Genomic DNA, 15,424 nt, shown 5'->3' with positions numbered 1-15,424 from the left:
ACACAGCAGCTTCTTCTGAAAAGTGATCTGAAAAGTTATGTACACTTTAAACAAACTTTAATAAAGTGTTTTCTCGATTCCCTCTCAGAACATCCACTTAAAGTATCCAGTGTCGGTGATCACACATGCTCAGTAGCTCAGTCCCACCACCCGAATCCCCCTATACATAGGCAGTGGTGCGATTCCTGCTATTGTACAAGACAGCCAATAAGAATCACTGCACTAGAAGCAGCTTCTTCTCACCACACTGGACACATAAGGTGGACACTCTGAGAAAGAATTAAAAGAAACTAGGGGGAATCATAACATGTAATATATTAACAATATCTACACATCATAGCAAAATAGTCAAGCTAACAGGGTAAACATATACTTGACAATTCCTTAAAGTAAGGGCTACCTCACACAGACATTTTCGTACAGCGTTTACAGCTGCCCTTTCAGCGCTGCGCTAAACGCTGTACAACGCTCCTATTCATTTCAATGGGGCTGTTCTCACACAAGTGTCAAAATGCAACGTCTTCAACTTTGACAGCGATAGATGTTCTATCTTTTGCCGTTTTCAGCCCTGCGTCGCTCATTGAAATGAATGGGCAGCGGTTTCAGCACTGCTGAAAACATGGCACAACTTGGTACCACTTTTTTGGCAACGCTAAGCGCAAGCTCTAGCTACACTACCTAAAAAAAAAAAAAAAGAATACTTACCCAGCTGCTGCCGTCCGGGACTCTCCAGCTGTTCTCCAGAGGTCCAGGCAGCCTGCCGGGCACTTGTCAAGCCGACAAAGCATCTATTGCTAGTGACGGGGATTGAAATCCCCACCTCCCAGCGAGAGATTGCTCTGATTGGTTCAGGAGTGCCGGCTCTGCAATCAGAGCTAGCGCTCAAGCACCAATCACAGGCATTCAATGAATGGCTGTGATTGGTGCATCCAGCGCTGGCTGTGATTGGCTGAGCCTACTGATACTCAGCGGGCTCAGCCAATCAGAGAAATCTCTTGCTGGAGATGCGGCCTTCAAACTCAGTCACTAGCAAAAGATCCTATGTCAGCGATGGCAAGTGCCATGAGCTCCGGAGAACAGCAGCAGGGACCGGGACAGCACAAGCTAGGTTTTTTTTTCTTCCAGCATCCTTAGCTGCATTTTCAGCTGCTGAAACAATAACGGTATGTCAGATTTATAATTCCGCTCACTCAGGTGTTATTATATTTGTGCATACACCTTGTTCATTATACTGTGGGAAGTATTATATGAAGTGAACATGCACTCACGATTCTGAACGATTTCTCGTTTGAAAGAGGCAACAATGTATCTGCCTGTTTAAACAGAATGCTCCAACGAACGAGCTAACAATGACATCATTCTCTCATTGAAATGATTGGTTAGTCTAAAAGGGCCCTTAGGATGGAAATACACAGTGCACCCGGCCACACACAGCCAAACCATGGCCACACAAATTATTGGCAAAATTGTATGGCTATTGGCTGCTGCACATTGACATGGTCTGTCCGTGTGTGGGCAACCACACCATATTCTTCCATCTTTGTTTATATATTTCACATAAATACAAGACCAGAACCAAGCTTATAACCTAAATATACCACTAGAACTAAGCTCATGACATAAATACAGTATCAGAACCAAGCTCATATCATAAACAAAGCTCCAGAACCAAACTCAGTACAAAAAAAGCCACCAATCTAAGCTTATACCATAAATGCCCAAATTAGTTATAGGACCCCTGTTGTGGTCTTAATTAGTTATTAAACCCCTGCTGTGGCCCCATTTAGTAACAGAACCCCAACTGTACCTCCATTTAGTAATAGAACTCCTGCTTTGGCCCCCAATCACTAATCAAACTGCTGCTGTGGCCATCACAATTAGTAATAAGCTCTCTTCTATGGCTGGAATAAATAATAGTTGTCCTAATAGAATGCTTTCTGTGGCCCCCCAAAGTAAAAGGAACCCTCTTTGTTAGCTGAAACGTCTGACAGCTGGCGTCAGACGGGGGATAGAAATCCTTGTGTGTCCGAGGAAGCTATGTGTAAGCACTACCAGACTTTTAGAAGAGGGGCCTTGGTAGCCCTAAATATTCGCTGTGGGACCGTTCCAGACTCAGTCCGCCCATGTCTGTGTCTCTACAAGGTCTAAAACAGTCAGCACTAATTGGACAAGGTGTAGGGACACACCTTCAAAATGGTAATACCCAATTGTCAAAAATGTCCAGGAGGAATGACAGGAGAACGGTACAATGTAGAGCTCTAAGAAAAGATGTTCTAGAATTGTTATTTCACAAAAAATATAGACATGTCAGGAAAGTAGACAGATCTTCCCGGCAAATTTGACAGAACCTGTGACAGCACAGCGCCTGGTTTAGACACAACGATTATCGCTCAAAAGATGTTTTTTGTCACTTTCTGCTCCGAGCGGGGCTGCTTGTCTTCTGCATCCAGCTGTTCTCTGCTCGGAGCGCCCGTCTGTTATACAGCTGAGCGCTCCGAGCGAGGTATGCAGAACACAGCTGGACCGCTCTGTTCTTCATACCCAGCCTGTGTTCAGGGAGCCTGATACAGCTGAAACAATAGTATCAGCTGTATCCTGCTGTGAATTCCTGAAAAGTCTAATCGTTCTCTTTCAGAATGCTGAAAGAGAACGATCAGCGATTTCTTAACGAAAACTGCACAATGTCAGTGGAGTTACACACGACTATCGCTCAAAATACGGCTTTGAGTGATTTTTCAGCGAAAATCGTTGTGTCTAAATCTGCCATTAGACTACATGCTGTATCAATGAGCAGGCAAAATCTAAACTATCCCTGCAAGCCAAATGCAAGAGAAAAACACATGGCTGTAAGTCCTGTCCGTGCGCCTGGAAAACAGCTTAGTATTTATAACTGGAAATTGTACAGCCTCAGCACTACTAAGCCACCACATGACTGTCACACCTGTCCCTTTTATTCAGAACGTCCCTGCCCTGCCAGTCGCGTTCTATACAATCTCTACGTCTGACAGCCAGCAGTCATCTCCTCATACATAAAGCATGAGGACAACATGCAACTTTCCATGTAGTTGTTCCAGAATGGTTTTGCTTTGATTCAATCTGCCCGTGGGCATAGCACGCATTCCTACCATGTTCCCTAGCAGTCATGTTTAATGGAAATTCTGATTAGACGAGTACATGTCACCGCGGAGAGTGTAAAAGAAGCAATTAGAAAGAATTGTTTTATTGTCTGCCTGTGGGAACGTTACATCATCATTAAGAAATCCTTCTCCTGCGTGTGGCACAGTCAACACATGACATCACTATTGTGGTTCATGAAATCAAGGCGTGCGTGGGCGCGTTTATGGCTCTTAATTGTATGATATTACAACTACTCAAAGACTTATTTGGTCTTGGCCTGTTGTTGTACCTTTGTTCCTCAGCTAGGTTTAACGGCAATCTGCCATACGGTGCATTAAAATAAAGAAGTAGCTGAAAAATACTTGTACTGCCAGGTTCACACAGGAAAGTGCAACTCAGGAAAATACCAACCACTGCCTCGAAGTTGTGTATTAATTCAGCTTTACCCGTAGGCCTCCCTCACACAGGCGTTTACTGCGGTTTCAGCAGGGTGGTCATGTATTTTTGACAACGTTTTGGCTGTGTTTTCAGCGCAGCTGAAAATGCAGCCAAGGATGCTGAAAAAAGAAATTAAAAATAAATCAATACTCACTTAACTGGCGCTGTGCTGGTCCCTGCCGCTGCTCTCCACAGCTCCTGGCACTTATCATCGAGGATCCTTTGATAGTGACGGGGTTTGAAGACCCCGCCCCCAGCGAGAGATTGCTCTGATTGGCTGAGCCCGCTAAGTGTCAGCAAGCTTAGCCAATCGCAGCCAGCGCTGTAAGCACCAATCACAGCCATTCATTGAATGGCTGTGATTGGTTCATAGAGCACTGTCTCGGATTGGCTCAGCCAGCACTCAAGGAACCAATCAGAACAATCTCTTGCTGGAGGTGGGGTCTTCAAACCCCAAAGATGACCTGTTGGCAAGGACAAGTGGCCGGCAGCCTGCCCAGAGCTCCAGAGAGCAGCTGAAGAGTCTAGCGCAAGCTACTGGAGTACTGATTTTTTTTTTAGGTCGTGCAGCTAGTGCTTGCATTTAGCGCTGCCAAAAAGGTGGTACCAAGTTGTGCCACGTTTTCAGCAGCACTAAAACCGCTGCCCATTTAGCTGAAAACAGCCAAAGATAGAACATGCATTGCTGTCAAAGCGCAGCGTTTTGACGCTTGTGTGAACAGCCCCATTGAAATGAATGGGAGCATTGTACAGCGTTTAGCGCAGCATTGCAAAGGCAGCATTTAACGCTGTACAAAAACGGCTGTTTGAGGGAGGTCTAACTGTCAGCATATGACAAAACTTTAGGACATTATATTTACAGTTATTGGGATTCTAGATAAAAGTATAATTGTTACTCTGAGTGTTTAATAAAAGCAGACATAAGATGGAAGCTATTGCCATCTTTAATGTTATAATTTTTTTTAATTGGATTTTAATGCCCACTTTCAAGTATGTTTTCCAATAGGTTTATCGGTACAGCATATTTATATTTATACTTATGCTCAGCCACAAAGGCCATTTTACACAGGCATGATGATCACGCACCAATCTTCCGCTTTGTGACCGGTTGGATCATTTATGTGGGCATAAAGATGCTCGCTCATTGGCAGCACCCCCTTCCCACCCCCCATGTAATCAGGGGGATGTGCTGCCAATGAATACCATCTGTATGGGGACGAATGAGCGTATTAACAATCGTTCTTCTGCATAATAGCATTGCTCTGCCACATGTGAACAGGCAGAAACAAGCACAGATTGACATCATGATGGATGATGATGAGGATGATCATGTGTCCTATCGACGCGGGCCTAACTTTAAAGATAAATTGGTGCATACGGTAAAAAAGACACAGATACAAACACAGAGGGTACTTGCGCCACCCAAATTGGGGAACTTCCCATGCCTTGGCTGCTCGTGCTGCAACAACATGACTAAAGGCAACTCGTTTATACATCCTCGGACGGGAAAACGTTACCCGATTAGGTACAGATTCACGTGCAATGCTACTTACATCATTTACGTCATTACATGCCCGTGCGGCCTCATCTATGTAGGTGAGACTACAAAGGAATGTAAGACAAGAATATCGAAGCACAAAAGCACGATCCGCACAGAAAGATCTGACGTACCTGTAGCCAAACACTTCATAGATTTCCATCACGCCATAAGCCAACTTAAATTCCAAATAATAGACTGTGAGCCATTGAACAGCAGAGGCGGTGACAGAGAGAAATGTTTGAAGCGTAGGGAAGCAAGGTGGATCTTCGAATTAGATGCACTACAACCAAATGGTTTAAATTTAGAATATGATCCTCTACCATTTCTTTGAATATTGATCCATCCTATCTGCATTGATTTTAATTTTTGTTTCTGTCTCCTTTGTACCCACAGATCATGCACCGCCACCGCTGCTGTGTCCACAACCTGGTTCATTCTGCATTATTTTATTATAACATCATCTCGCCTGACTCTTGCTAAATATAGTGCGGTTTTGGGGAATACATAGTTTTGAATATATTAATATAAGGAAGTAAATTTTGCTATGTATTTGGTGTTAATAAAGTATATTTGCAATAATGCACTCTTTTGTAATTAATAAAATTAGCAATGCAGGTTTGCTTCTGTGATAGTATTCTATGCAGAGAGATGTTGCTTTATTGCAGACACTTTCTACAATATACATTATATATGGACCATTATTAGTATCCCACTATGCTGTATTTATAATGTTGAGTGACACTGAATGAAGATTGCCGGCGGTTACTATGGTTACGGCCCGCTGTGGCTACAGCTATCACTGCAGGTGGGCAGGCTAACGAATCCACACATAAAGTCTCGCGGGGCTTGTGCTCCGATGCTGCTATAGCAACGAAAGACACTATCGGCGGACGTTCCGCTGCACGACTCCAAACGCATGCGCAGTTTCGAGCTTGTGATGTCGGAGTGACTGATGATGGGCCTGGATAGCGCAACGCCTATTGATGACGTCGGACGCCTTTTTCCAACGAGGGAAGATGAGCAGGTTGTGGAACAGCGTGGAGGACGGCGCCTGCATGATCTACAGGTGTAAGTGGGTGTTCTTGTAATTATATGTTGTTTGTGTATTGGTGGAGGTTTATATAAATTCTGTGTATGTATTATATGGTTTTTATGCACTTGAAAAAGACCCTTTGTCGGGTCGAAACGTTGTGCGTTTTACTGGATATTCTGAATGCAATAAAGAGGCATCCATTGATGCACTTTTAAAAGAAAAATTATCCATCTCTGGCGCTGCTCGCTATTCTTTTTTGAATTGATGATGAGGAGACAAACTAAGAATAAGAAGTGAAGTTGCAGGAAAAAGTAAGTGAACCTTTTGGATTCATTTGGATTTCTGCATTGAATACTATTGAGATGTGGTTTCATTGTCATCTAAGTCACAACTGTAAACAATCTAACTAAACTAATGACACAAGGGTTTGCCATTATTGACTACACTGACCAAACAGCAACAGTGAGAGAAAGAAAAAAAGTCAAATCTCTGAGTTTAATATATCACCTTTAGCAGCAATCACCTCCACCAAATACACTCATTGTAAAAAACAAATCCCTCCCCTAGAAGGAGTGTTCGGAATCAAATGAAACTGTGTGATTATAACGGTTATAAGTGATTACAACATCAGAGCAAAATGACGATTTATTTCGGAAAACTGACCCCTTGAAGGGAGGCTCTAGTACCCTGTTGTATCACCTCTAGCTTAGATGTAAGATGTGATACAGGCAGGCATGGAGGCTCTAGTACCCTGTTGTACCGCCTCTAGCTTAGATACAAGATGTGATACGGGCGGGAATGGAGGCTCTAGTACCCTGTTGTACCGCCTCTAGCTTGGATGTAAGATGTGATCAGACAATCCTCTCTACTGGCAGTCTATCGAGGCTACCTGAGCCCGGTCGCCTTGTGCGTGTGGGTACTGGTGTATTATGTCGCCACCGGAAGCTAGGGATGTGACAGGAGGAACGTCCGGGTCACACCCCTAGCTCCCGATTGGCTGAAGGTGCTAGGAGTGTGTGGATGTAGCTTTGTCTGCTGTAACTAGTTAGGGTGAGGGGTTATTTTTCCAATTCGGCTTAACTTATTTGCTGTAACATGGCATCATTTACAGCGAATAAGCTAAGCCTAACAGGAAAACTAACCCCTCACCCTAACCGGGTACGGCAGACAAAACTACATCCACACGCTGCAGCTGCAGGTGTCAGTGCTCGCTGCAGGCCGGGTCTGTGGTCCTTGGCGGTCACTGGCTGTGTGCTCGGTGGCGTGCGGCTCACTCACAGTTGTGGTCCGCTGTCCCTCTGCCAGCGCCGCTCCCACTGTAGACGCTATCTACTCGTGGCGTGTGTAACGGCACTTGAGGGATTTCTGAGGCCGGCGTTCGCAGCCTCTGCGCTGTCCTCCAACACCTCAGCCTCTGGAAGCTGTGCCTCTGCCACCGCAGCTCCCAGGGTTTGCGCTGTCCTTCGAATGACACTCGCTGCTGTCCTCTGTGCCGGCGCTGCCGCTCCCAGCCTCGCCGCAGAACGGCACTAGCCATGTCCTTTATGCCAGGGCTGCCGCTCCCAGCGTCGCCACAGTCCTCCGCCCCCAGCCAATCAGAAGCTGGGGGCGTGAATCAGTTTTCTGACAGGTGTATTATATCGCCACCCCTTACTTCCGGTGGCAACATAATACACCAGTACCGTGCATGTGTGCCCTCACGCATCCACTGGACCCAACACCTCCTAACAGTCTGCTCAGAAGAGCCCAGGTGGGGGGCAAATCGTTGATACAAAGATCCATCTTCTCGCATTCCATTAAAGGGGTTGTCTCGCGAAGGCAAGTGGGGTTATACACTTCTGTATGGCCATATTAATGCACTTTGTAATATACATCGTGCATTAAATATGAGCCATACAGAAGTTATTCACTTACCTTCCCTGCGCTGGCGTCCCCGTCTCCATGGCTCCATCTAACTTAGCGTCTAATCGCCCGATTAGACGCGCTTGCGCAGAAGGGTCTTCTGCCTTCGGCTCGGTTCGGCAGCAGCGGCGTTCTGGCTCCGCCCCCTTCTGCGCGTCATCGCGTAGCTCGATGTATATTACAAAGTGCATTAATATGGCCCTACAGAAGTGCTGAACTCCACTTGCTTTCGCGAGACAACCCCTTTAATGCACCCCTCTCAAACTCTACTAGATATGCCTCTATGTCGCAATTGAAGAGGTTTTGCCCAGTTAACAGTCAACAAGCTCTACACAAGTGTAAAAACAGGTCAACTACACACAAGTAGCCTCTGTGACTCTCTTTTAGGCCAAGGATGGAACCACTTGTAGGGCCTCAGGTGGCAAGACTGTTCATCTAATCACAGCACAACTCTAATTACTTGCATATCTGTCTGAGATGAAACTGCATGCCTAGTTTTGGAGTAAAATGAGAACTCCTTCTAGGGACTTGATTTTTTTTAAAATAAAGAGTGCATCTCCTGTAGCCGCAAATAAGATTTGCACAATGTTGAGGAGGAACTTTTTAACCATTTCTCCCACAAATCTGTTTCAGTTAATAAATATTTCTGGGATACCTTGCAGGCACAGCCTTTTCAGGTCCTCACACAGCATCTCAGCTTGGCCTTTTCAAAACACAAATCTTTCTCAAACATTCTTTAGTTGACTAAGGCCCAATGCCCATGGTCGTATTTGCACTGCGGGATCCAGAGCGAGCGTTCGCCTCCAGATTCCGCAGCAAATACTCCACATAGGACATGCAAGGAAAACGCTTTTCCATGCCCACGAGTGGAAATCAACTGCGATCGCAGCATGTCCTATTTTAGTTCGAGGCTTGCACAGACGGCTTTCATTACAGTCCATGGACTCAATTCGTCCCTCTGCAAGTCGTGGCGGATCGACGTCATCGCCGGCGTGACTCTCTGCACTGTGCATGTGCGGCGTGGCACGCCAGCCGGCACATCCACAGACCAGAGTGAGACGACAAGACAATGTCGGTGCACAGTGTCTGATTCCGCTGCGAGATTCCGCAGTCGGAATCCGACCCGGCCGTGGGCATGAGGCCTAACTCCCCCAAATGCTCTGCAGCTTGAGATCACGAAATGCTGTTCCCGCATTCTCCTGTGAAATATTTTCACAGACTTTGAATGTTTTACGACCTCTGAGAAAACAATGACTTCTAGACTGTGGTAGCAAAGTATTGCAAAACCATGATGCTCCCTACAGTAGGATTCACAGTTGGGATAAAGTTTTGGTGTGCAGTGTGCTTTTTCCTTCAAACACAGATAACTTGCTAAAAACTTGGACATATGTCTCTTCTGTCTGAGTGGATCATCTAGGTCGTCTCAGCCAAACTTGAGATGGACCATAAGTTTTTGGGGGGACAGCAGCAGCATCCTTTGTGTTGTCCTTCCATGAACACCATTTTCTTCCCCGGTTTTTCTGATAGTGGAGACATGAATAGAGGTCTTTGTGGTTTGTAGGGTCTTCTGTAGGTTTTTTGCCCTTACTTTTTTGTTCTTTCTCACATCGAATATAAATAAGCCTCCACGCTTTTTCTTGCACCACACTTTGACCCCTTTTCTGTAACTTTGGTGTATGATGTTAGTGTCATTAGATGACACACATGCTCACGGGTGCTGTAAAATCATCAAATATGAGTTTAACCCTTTGCAATCCGATTTTGGGTTCAGGGTTTCCTAGGGTTTTTTTCTCTTCCTGCCTCTTTACATTGCCGCCATCTGCTGTCTAGAGCCAGTACTGCTGTATGTGACATGCCGGACAGGCCCCCCGACAACAGAGGGGCCGGCAATATACAGTAAGAATATCCTGCTGGACATCTTCCGACATCGGAGCTGCACAGGCTTTAATCAGAATGTTGGAAGACGTCAGACAACGGATTGGAAAGGGTTAATATATTCAGGGACCTGTCAGGCGGGGTGAAAGTTAGAATGTTAAGTCTATGGGTGGCGCTGCTGTGCTTCAGGCATGCACTGTAATGAGTGAAGTATTACTAAGAAACACGGCATACACTGCTAAGCTGCACCATACACTGCCCAACCAAGAGCGATAGGGAGACAGAGAGAAAGAGACAGACAGCAATAGACAGAGAGAGAGAGCGCGATAGAGAGAGAGACAGTGAGAGAAAGCAATAGAGACAACGATAAAGAGAGACACAGAGAAAGAGCAATAGAGAGACAAAGATAGAGAGAGACAGACAGAGAGAGCAATAGAGCGACAAAGATAGAGAGACAGACACAGAGAGAGCAATAGAGCGACAAAGATAGAGAGACAGACACAGAGAGAGCAATAGAGCGACAAAGATAGAGAGACAGACACAGAGAGAGCAATAGAGCGACAAAGTGAGAGAGCGATAGACACACGATAGAGACAGAGAGAGCAATAGAGAGACAGAGTGATAGAGACAGAGATAGAAAGCGATAGAGAGACAGAGACAGAAAGAGATAGCGAGACAGACAGAAAGAAAACGATACAGAGACAGCAGACAGAGAGAAACAGACAGACCGAGAGAGAGACAGAAAGAGAGAGCGATAGGTTGAGAGACAGACAGAGAGGGCCAGACAGAGACAGAAAGAGAACAAAATAAACAGACAGACAGCGATACCGAGATAGAAAGAGAGAGAGACACAAAGAGATAGACAGAGACAGGGAGAGAGAGGCAGACAGAGAGAAAGACAGACAAACAGTGCTTCCCATTCTATGATTTTTTTATGCAGGTTGAAACTGAGAGACAAACAAAAAGTGTATGATGGCTTTATGTTTAGACATAACGATTATCGACAGTTGCTACGTGTAAGGCCGCCTGCAGACAGGCGGAAATTCCGCAGCGGGATTTTCCGCGGAATTTCCGCCCTTGGAAGCTGCCACAAGATTGCAGCTCCCAAGGGCTGCTGTTTGGCCGCACGAAATCTCGCGCGGCAAACAAACCGCTGCAAGTTCTATTTCTGTGCGGGGCCGGTCTGCACCGGCTGCCAGCACATGTAAGATCCGGAGCTGCGGGGCGCGGGGGAGTACGCGCTGCTCTCTGCAGGCGCTCGGGTCGGGTCCCACGGCGAGAATTCTTGCTGGCGGATCCGACCCGGAAGTCTGCAGGCGGCCTTAATGGGCTTTAACAGCAAACCTGAATTTTCTCCATTTGTACATCACTTGTCTAACTGGATTGATGGATAACCTGTGTGGGAGAGTTAGCTAAGGTAGAGCACGGGGTTGCAGTGTGAGCAGCAGTCAGAGACCACAACAGTAATTGAAGTTCATACAGGCTTGGCCTGTGTTTATTAGAAAGCATAAAATAAACAAAATACAGCCTTAAAGGGGTTGTCCCGCGAAATCAAGTGGGGTTAAGCACTTCTGTATGGCCATATTAATGCACTTTGTAATATACATCGTGCATTAAATATTGGCCATACAGAAGTTATACACTTACCCCCTCCGGTGTTGGCGTCCCCGTCTCCATGGCGCAGACCGAAGCCTTCTTCTCCCTCGATTAGACGCGCTTGCGCAGTCTGCCCTCTTCTGTCCGGCTCCGGCGTGCTCGCGCTACAGAGGTCTTCTGTGCGGCGCGAGCACGCCGGAGCGGCCCCTTCAGCGCAAGCGCGTCTAATCCAGGCGTCTAAGAAGGCTTCGGTCGGAGCCATGGAGACGGGGGCGCCAACACCGGAGGGGGTAAGTGTATAACTTCTGTATGGCCAATATTTAATGCACGATGTATATTACAAAGTGCATTAATATGGCCATACAGAAGTGTATAACCCCACTTGCTTTCGCGGGACAACCCCTTTAACTTCAGGCATAAACCAAATCCTGCTTATCCAGCACTTACTATACAGAGTTCTTCCCTGTCTATACATATGGCTTGCTGCATCCGCACGAAAAACCACACAGTCCAGTTTTTTTCTGGGTAAGGGATAAGGCGTCTCATGAGACCAGCAGCTTCCAGCATCTAGCTGCACCTAGCCTCCTCCATGTCTGCATAGCTGCAGACTTTATGGACTGGGGAGCTTGCCTCCCCCTAATAAGACCTGGAGTGGAGGGAGTGGAATGCACAGCCCCACTACCAAGCCTGCCATCCATTCCAAAAAAAAAAAAAACAGGCCCAAACATGTTTTACACAAACATCTCCAGCAACTAACTTTGCTGAAGATCACGTACCCCTGGTTTCTCCCATGACACGAACTCCCTTCACGCCCACTGGGCAAAACATCTGACCCGAGGTGGAACATGTCCACTCATTATAATCCCCCTCAGTATCTCACGCCTGGTATTTGGCATTGTTTCTGTAGCCCATTCCAACTTTAGGCCCAATGCCCACAGACAGATTATAGCTGCAGAAATCTGGACCAGACGCCGCCGCAAATTCTGCAACAATGTCCGTTCATAGACATGCTGTGTTAAATGATTCTTCCCTGCCCATTAGCGGAAATCAACTGTATTTTTTCTCTCGCGGTGGAGAATGGCAGCATGTTCTATTCTGTGCGGAAAAACGCACCTATGGCATCCATTGTAGTCAATGGAAGCTGTCTGTCCAGCGATACTTCCGCTGTGAGCACAGCGCAAGTATTGCAGGAATCTGCGTCACAGCCAGTGCCGGCGCTGCCTTGTGCACGCGCGCCGGATGAGACACTTGTGGCGGATCCGAGGAGGTGAGTTTGGGGTCTCTGGGAGGCGCCAGGTCTAATTCCGCTACGATATTTCGCAGGCGGAATCCGACCCGGCTGTGGGCATGAGGCCTTATGCATCTCCATAACAAGTCTTCTGAAAGTTGTGTGCATCAAAGCATGGATCATGGTTCACATTAACCAATCTTTCTTGAGAAGATCAGATTTGTCAATAACCAGGCTTTGTGTGTATTTATTTTATGGGCAAACCCACTCTTCCAACCTCGCTTCCTTAATCGAAGCTTCTTTTGTCAATTTGTGCTTGGAGAAGTCAGAGTTTCACTTACTCTTTCTCTCCACACTGTGGATGTTTATGCAATGTCCTCAATAAAAGATATGAAGGGTAATTATTAGTTCAGTCAGAATGTGTGTTGCAATTTAGATAACAATCCGACCATAATTTTATTGGTAATCAACGCAGAATTCAAGGTCATTCCAAGGGCTGCCTGGCAGAATGGCTGTGCTGCATTGCCCTCACTGGACAGGAATAAAGCCAAATGCTTCCACAGTAAGTGATATCTGATGACGGAAAAGATCTCAGCAAAGGAGCCTGTCCGCCATGTCTAGCAACAGTGTGTTAATTAAAGACGCAAGAGGACAGATGTAGTGTGACTTTAATGTGTGATTGTAAAGCCTGCCATGAGTGGGCGATGAAGAAAGGAACAAGCTGTACAAACTGCAGCTCCCAGAGGAGGATATATTAATAGGAATCATATTGAGGTGCTTCAACTGTAAAATTAAATCATCAAATAGATTCATTTCTTCATGGAAATCCTCTCTGTCCTCGCAGCACAATAGAAGCACATTCCTGTCCACATGCTGAACCATTCAAGGCCCTCTCCATTCAGCATTCAAAGCTCTGATGTGTTACATACTCTGCTTGTTCTGTCATTGTGCCGTCTCCTTCCTACATCAGCCATTCAGGACTTATTCTTCCTCTAGTCGGGTCCAGAAATAATTAAGCCATCAAGTCACCGGGGCTTCTTTCTAACCATAAACCCCTACCCTCCCTTTCCACTCATCTTCTCCAGTGACTTTGTGATTTCAGGGATTTTTAATGTAGTGCTTTTGTTTTTATATAGTATCATGAGGAACATTTCCCCATCAAGTAAGCGCTGATCGTACAGCGCCATTCTTCCTGTCAAAAATGGCAGACGCCGAACTCGACCGACCAATCATACATCAGTGTCCGTTATATGACGGGTCTAGCACTGGCGCAGTTTTTGATATGCTTTCTAGTCTGTGTTTTGTCCAGGTTACGTGAGCTTTTGTCACTTTCTTTATTTTTGTATTGGGGAAGGAAAATGACAATTAGTGACGGCTCGTGCAATTCTCGTGCAGTCTAAACAGTCTGCCCGAGCGTCAACGAGCTGGTGATGACATCACCAACTCATTCGCTCAGGGCAAACAAGAATCGTGAGATTCTTATCCTGTCTAAGGCCCAATACACACGGGCGTATTTGCATTGCGGAATCCGGAGCAGGCGTCCACCTCTGGATTGCGCAGAAAATACTGCCTATAGACATGCTATGGGAAAATGCTTTTTTATGTCCACGAGCGGAAAACAATTGCAATTTTTTCGCTTGCGGATTAGAAAGTCGCAGCGTGTCCTATTCCAGGGCAGTTTCCGCATGGACGGCTTCGATTGAAGTCAACAGAAGCTGACCAATTCGCAACCCTTCCGCAATGACATTGCGGAATGGTTGCAGATTTTGCATCATAGCCTAGCCACGGCGCGGTATTCTCTTCACTGCGCATGTGTGCCAGCCGGGCACATCCGCAATACAGAAAAGACAATTGCGGACAGGTACGCTGGGGTCACTGACCAGGGACAGGGTTGGATTCCGCTGTGAGGTTTGGATTCCGTATATGCAGAACAGCAAGTATATCAAGGCAGGCTGTTCTATACATTGGTGCTAGAGACACGACATCAGATTCTAATAGTCACATACACTACCGTTCAAAAGTTTGGGGTCACCCAAACAATTTTGTGTTTTCCATGAAAAGTCACACTTATTCACCACCATGCGTTGTGAAATGAATAGAAAATAGAGTCAAGACATTGACAAGGTTAGAAATAATGATTTGTATTTGAAATAACATTGTTTTTACATCAAACTTTGCTTTCGTCAAAGAATTCTCCTTTTGCAGCAATTACAGCATTGCACACCTTTGACATTCTAGCTGTTAATTTGTTGAGGTAAGCTTGTGAAATTGCACCCCACGCTTCTAGAAGCATCTCCCACAAGTTGAATTGGTTGGATGGGCACTTCTGGCGTACCATACTGTCAAGCTGCTCCCATAACAGCTCAATGGGGTTCAGATCTGGTGACTGCGCTGGCCACTCCATTACCGATAGAATACCAGCTGCCTGCTTCTGCTGTAAATAGTTCTTGCACAATTTGGAGGTGTGTTTAGGGTCATTGTCCTGTTGTAGGATGAAAATGGCATGGCGTTGCAAAATGGAGTGATAGCCTTCCTTATTCAGAATCCCTTTTACCCTGTACAAATCTCCCACCTTACCAGCACCAAAGCAACCCCAGACCATCACATTACCTCCACCATGCTTAACAGATGGCGTCAGGCATTCTTCCAGCATCTTTTCATTTGTTCTGCGTCTCACAAACGTTCTTCTTTGTGA

General features: G+C 46.0%; 1 protein-coding gene across 1 annotated transcript in view; it reads right to left on the bottom strand.

Moving 5' to 3' along the window:
- PDLIM7 (PDZ and LIM domain 7) overlaps positions 1-15,424 on the bottom strand; it is a 109,430-nt gene that overhangs the window by 62,051 nt on the left and 31,955 nt on the right. The window lies entirely within an intron of this gene.

Source organism: Eleutherodactylus coqui, chromosome 2 (genome assembly GCF_035609145.1).
Source record: "Eleutherodactylus coqui strain aEleCoq1 chromosome 2, aEleCoq1.hap1, whole genome shotgun sequence".
Lineage (NCBI taxonomy): Eukaryota > Metazoa > Chordata > Amphibia > Anura > Eleutherodactylidae > Eleutherodactylus > Eleutherodactylus coqui.
The sequence above is the reverse complement of the archived record's forward strand: the minus strand, read 5'-3'. Positions and strand labels throughout refer to the sequence as shown.